Source organism: Plectrocnemia conspersa, unplaced genomic scaffold (genome assembly GCF_051122295.1).
Source record: "Plectrocnemia conspersa isolate PC_06_02 unplaced genomic scaffold, ASM5112229v1 ptg000013l, whole genome shotgun sequence".
Lineage (NCBI taxonomy): Eukaryota > Metazoa > Arthropoda > Insecta > Trichoptera > Polycentropodidae > Plectrocnemia > Plectrocnemia conspersa.
The window spans coordinates 10,049,001-10,055,000 of record NW_028277177.1 but is presented as its reverse complement, the minus strand read 5'-3'; the positions used below and the strand labels follow the sequence as shown (position 1 = coordinate 10,055,000).

Below are 6,000 nucleotides of genomic sequence, written 5' to 3'. Positions count from 1 at the left end.
ATTGTTTGTGTTTCTAATGCACTACGAACAGGCTACTTAGACAAGAAGTATTCATTTAACGATAGCTATATTGCAAGACATGAGAGATTCGGACCAATGATTCAACAGGAAATGAATTTGGAAGAAAATCAGAACAGACTTCAGAATTTGATCATTTATGACGATGTTCCAGAAGAAGATGACATGACTGTAATTGAATAAATTTAAATTTCTGTATTCTGTGTAAAATAAATAAATATTAAATAAAAATATATAAATATACTTTTATTTTTGCCCTCCCCCGAAAATAAGCCCTAGCGCGTATTTTGGACCAAAAAAGAAAGTAAGACAGTGTCTTATTTTCGGAAAAAGACGGTATATATATATATATATATATATATATATATATATATATATATATATATATATATATATATATGTATATACATATATATAAGTATATATATATATATATATATATGTGGTTGAATGCGTTTTCGCGGAGAAATATTTGGTTAATATTTCTAGGAGTCGGATTACTCCGCGTACTTTTTTGATTCCGCGTACTTTTTTGATATATATATATATATATATATATATATATATATATATATATATATATATATATATATTTATATATATATATATATATATATATATATATATATATATATATGTATATATATATATATATATATATATATATATATATATATATATATATATATATATATATATTCAACCGTCTGAAGGGTATTTTTATTTAAACCATTATTTAAAAATATTATATTTTAATAATTTACGAAAAGTTTTATTTACATTTTAAAAATAAATAACATACTATATATAATTGTTATCGATCCCTGATGGGGTCTGGCCGCTCACAACTCGATATTTTTAATACGACATGCGATAATGACTCTTATTACAGCGCAAATAAGAACTAAAATAACACAAAATCGCATATTCATCATTAATTTGGTCAAGCTCACTGCAGACAACGTCACACGCTGCGACCGTATATTTACAAACTAAAATACACATTTTGACTTTTTAATTATTCATTAAAAAATCCCGGTATTTCTGGAATATTTTTCCCAAAAGGCCCGACAACCAAAGGGTTAAGAAACGGTAAAAATAATATTCACAATTTTTTGGAACAACGCAAAAAATACTCGTTATGTAATTTTGAAACATTAATTTTGCAAAAACTATAAATTTTTAAATTTTTTTTTTATTTTTCCTATTTTTATATAATTATTTACTATTATAATTTCCAATAAAAAAATATGTTTTTTTTGGAACACTTTGCAAAAAAGCACCCGCATGCTAACTGGTTAAGGAGCAGCTTATTTTCTACTGTCGGTTGGGAAATTTTGCCCATTAACCAGTAGATTTTTCTCAGGCTGAGTTCTAGTTGTTTTCTTTTACTCTAATATGGATTTTCCATGTAAGCCTTCAAATCATCCGATTGTAGAATTATTGCGATATTTAATCGGACGGGAGGACATTTTTTAACATGTATAGACTTTCTTATGTTTTGATTAGGTTTTTTTTAGAGATAAGTAAACGCTGTGTCTGGGTCATGAGAAGTCATGAGTCAGCAAAGGTTGCACAGGTAGTCCTGTTTGTAGTTGGCAAGTCTACTGTATATATTAAGTACTGTACTGACCCTAGTACACTAGCTTGAGGTACTCCAGAATTTATTAGATGGTTATCTTTCTTGATATTTTACTATAAAATATCTATTGCTCAGATATGTCTTTATAATTTCATATACATATATTGTGTGGTAGTGCCTTTTTGATTTTATATATACATCTCACACACTTTGTCGAAAGCTAGACTGAGCAATATTTCCTCTCTCGTAGATTTTTATTAATCTATATGTTCAATTGTGCCGAATTGCTGTCTTGGGATTATCTCTTGTTTTTGTAGTATGGGATTTATTCTACCAAGCAGTAGCTTCTTAAATGTTTTTGATAAAATATGCAGAATACTAATTACCCTATAAGATTTTACATCTTCTGGTTTTGGAATCTATCACTGTGTTATAAAACAATTGGTGTCTTGTTATTTCGTTGAAAATGTTTAAAATTATTTTTAAACTCGATTGCGGTAGTTCTTTAAACTCTTTTTTTGTAATTAAATCATGCACATGAGGTCATTTTTAATTATGGAATTAAGTTATTTCATTTATATACATAAATTCATAATATTATATGAAAAATTATTATCGTACGGTTAAAAAAAATAATGACAATTTTGAAATCAGTACATAGTTTTACATGTAATCAATTATTGTGGCAACAATAATTGATTACATGTAAAACTATGTACTGAAATATAAATAAATTATAATATTAAGTCTTATTAGTGTATATTTTTATTTTCTATTGTATATTTTTTATATATGTTTATATACTTAAAGTTGTTTGATGTAAAGATTAGCTATTAAGTTAAATAAATTAATAAATAAATATAAATAAATTATAATTTAATTGAAAATTATTCCTATAAAATATATAAACGTCTTCGACTAAAAGTCTATATTATTTAACAGTTTACTATAAAAAATATCAGTAACAATTTTTTTTATTGATTTTAATACGAACTAATCAGTTTTTATTAAATTAGAGTAAATAATTTAGCGTTACAAAATGTATGTTATAACATAGTCCATTACATTAATTTTTAAGCCATTTTGTAAAACAATTTAGTATAAAAGACATGTCAGTTATCATCAAATTTAAATAATACTACAGTGTGTTAAACCATGAAGGTTTCATTAAACTAAAGTTTAATAGGCAGAACGTCTTTTAGAGTTTGTTTATCTGTTTTTAATATAATATTAATTTATAGAGACCTAATATCTGATTAGTAAATCAATTGTTCTCGTTTTGTTACATTTAAATTTTCGTAGAACATAACATATTTAATTTAACCTACATCTCATTGCATTCGCAGAATCATAACGTGCTCATCAATATACTGTTAATTTCTTAGTAATCGAATGTTAATGTTATTTTATGACTAACTTGTAAGGTAAATGGAAATTGTAAATTGCTGAAAATTACATTTTCAGTCCAGAAAGGTCAACATTGTCACCATTAAATTTATGTCTGTTCACGGTAAAGTTTATCATCGCGCAGTAAAACCGCACGAAGGCTGTTGCTAATAGCCATATTATTATTATTGTTGTTTTGTCGGATCTCTCGGATAAGATAAGACACTCGTATGCGATATGAGTTGATACACATCATTCGCACAGAGTTACGAAATAGTTAACCGAAAGTGTTCGATCTGTATATTGCGATATTGTTTCCGTTAATTGCTACCGATGAAAAAAATATTGTTTTATTGTGTTGTTGTCGATCATCGTCGGCAACACAATCGCACATCAATTTTGTATTGCGTAAGGCCTTCTTCGGTCGTAATAATAATCATCGTGTGTCCATCATCACGCTGAATTTATGTTCTACATGCTCGTTTCAGTCGGTTGCATGTGACATTTAACAAAATGGTACGAGATTGACGACTGGTTATAAATTTGCGTCTAAGGTCGGTCGTAATTCGTTTTTACCATTCCTGTGCGCCTCTCGGCTCGGCAATAGTCGACTGTTAAATTATATGTGTCTGTGTTGTTTAGGTCAGAACAGACAGAACAACTGACCGACACACAATTTTACAGAAGCTGTTAACTGCAATATGTTAACTGTCGGCATATACGATTTTCAATGATTTATTATGAAATTAATTTTTATTTACAAAAAAACTAATGATTCTGTCTTAGTTTGATTTATGATATAGTAGAGAAATTTAACTCGATAACTGTTTATAGCTTATCATTTTTTTCTTCTTATTATATTGATATACGATTGAATAGGTAAAATCAACCAAAACAAATATGCCGTTAAATTAACATCCGTCACAAATCTACAACGTAAATTTTGAATACAGTAGCGTACAAAAAACATCACCTTTGTAATCATTATATTTCGTATAAAACTAAAAATATCATATTTTTAAACTCTTTAAATGTTTATTAAGGTATTACACGTGAATAAAATAAATTTGGGCAATCAATAAATAATGATATATGTAAAACATTTTCCTCTTTAGTCATCAATACCGCTAAAACATGGAAAAGCATGAAGCTAATCAAAGATTAAGCGAGCTCGTGATGTAATTCGCAATAGTAAACTCTTCCGAACACTTAGATTTTTTTCTAAAGTATGACCCAAAGATATTTTATCAGTTAAATGATGTCTAAGAATTTCTTTCTACATTTTTACTTTTATTCTGAAATATTTTAATGTAGTATTAATTTCATTTAATTTTTTAATCTCGTCTTTACTGCATCAATCAAATTAAAAAAAAACAACACTGAGTACAAAAATCAATGACATTTTAATCTAATTTTGAGCTCACGCGCTTTTCCATTAGAAGGGTGGAAAGAGGCCCATGAAGGGAATACTTTTCACTCCGGAATATAAGAAGCACCCCCAGATTATATGGTTCTCTGGATTTTGCATTTTACACAGTACCTTTCGTTTTACAGTGAGGCTTGACACAACTGCTCTGAGAATATAATCTCAGAACAGTCTCTTAAAATAAATATTACTATAGGGTGCGAGACCCACTCTCTATGACGTAATAGTCGCCTGATGGTCGGACTCGTAGGGTCCTAATACCGATGTGTTCCTGCACGTATAATACTTATGCTTGGGCTGATATTTGTATCGTACTTGGGTTTGTATTGGTATTTACTTGTACTTATCTAGATGCCAAAGTGCTTGTGCTTGTGCTCGGAATAGATGCAAAAATAGCTCTTTTTCGTCACCATGAAATCGAATATATCCGTATAAATTTATTTTACTCTCATTAGAGAGCGTCTCTTTTCTTCAATCTTAAACAGTGCATATTTTATATCGACTGGATCATTTCAACGCTTTTACCATAAACACATTCGTAGGATCACTCGATTTTCATCATGTCTGAATAAAAATATTAATATTAATATGACTAGATACTTGAAGAATACCCAATTTTTTACTACAACTAAACTGTGTACGATTTTACATTTATTTTTTATAAATATTTGAACTACGAAAGTTGTCAATCAATTGTATAAGTAGTAAATCAAAAACAATATATCACAAAATACTTGATAAAAGTTTCGAAATATTCAACTAAGGATCACAGTTATATATTAAATTTAGGAATTTATTATAAATAAGTGATTCATCAATGGTTCCGAGAAGTAATGCCTTTTTTGCACGCTATTATACGTCAACTAATATGACGTAGAATTATCTTAATATTTTCAGAAATATTATTTTATTGGATAGTTTTTATTAATTTATTATGGTACAACTTATTTGTGATATTATACAAAACTCTTTGGAGATTAATAACATACTTTTATATATTTCGGCTGTGATGTTTCAGCCATGGTCACGAATTTTCCGTAACTTATTTATCATACCAATGTAATATAATATTATAAAATATTTTTAAAACATGATATTTTTAAATTAAAATCATATTGACATCTGTGATGAAAACAGGCATTATTTTTTTTATATATATTGATGTATTCTTAAATATAATATACACATACATATGTGTATATTGATCATCTATAATCAAAATTTTTGCTGCTCGCTATTTGTTTTACGCAATACTGTATAGTGCAGAAATCATAATAATCAACATATTTTATATTGATTCTAGACTCACAAATGAACTATTATATGCTTTAAAAACAAAAATTTAAAATGATTTGTATAATATTTAATAAATATAAAAAAAATCAAAATTTAAAAAATATGGTGTCGAAGATTAATGAAGTTTATCTTAAGCACCAAATAACCAAGCGTTATATGGTGCTTAAGATTAAGATTCAAAAACTTTTCATTGTACAATAAATTTGTAATAAAGTAATTTAGATTGATTAAAATCAGCATAATCGATTATGACGGTTATATTTTATAAAAAACAGATCTAAAGTATAGGAAT

At 27.2% G+C, this 6,000-nt stretch overlaps 1 protein-coding gene across 2 annotated transcripts in view; it reads left to right on the top strand.

Annotated features, from left to right (window-relative positions):
• LOC148227239 (uncharacterized) overlaps positions 1–6,000 on the top strand; it is a 110,461-nt gene that overhangs the window by 26,961 nt on the left and 77,500 nt on the right. The gene's annotated exons all lie outside the window — the stretch shown is intronic.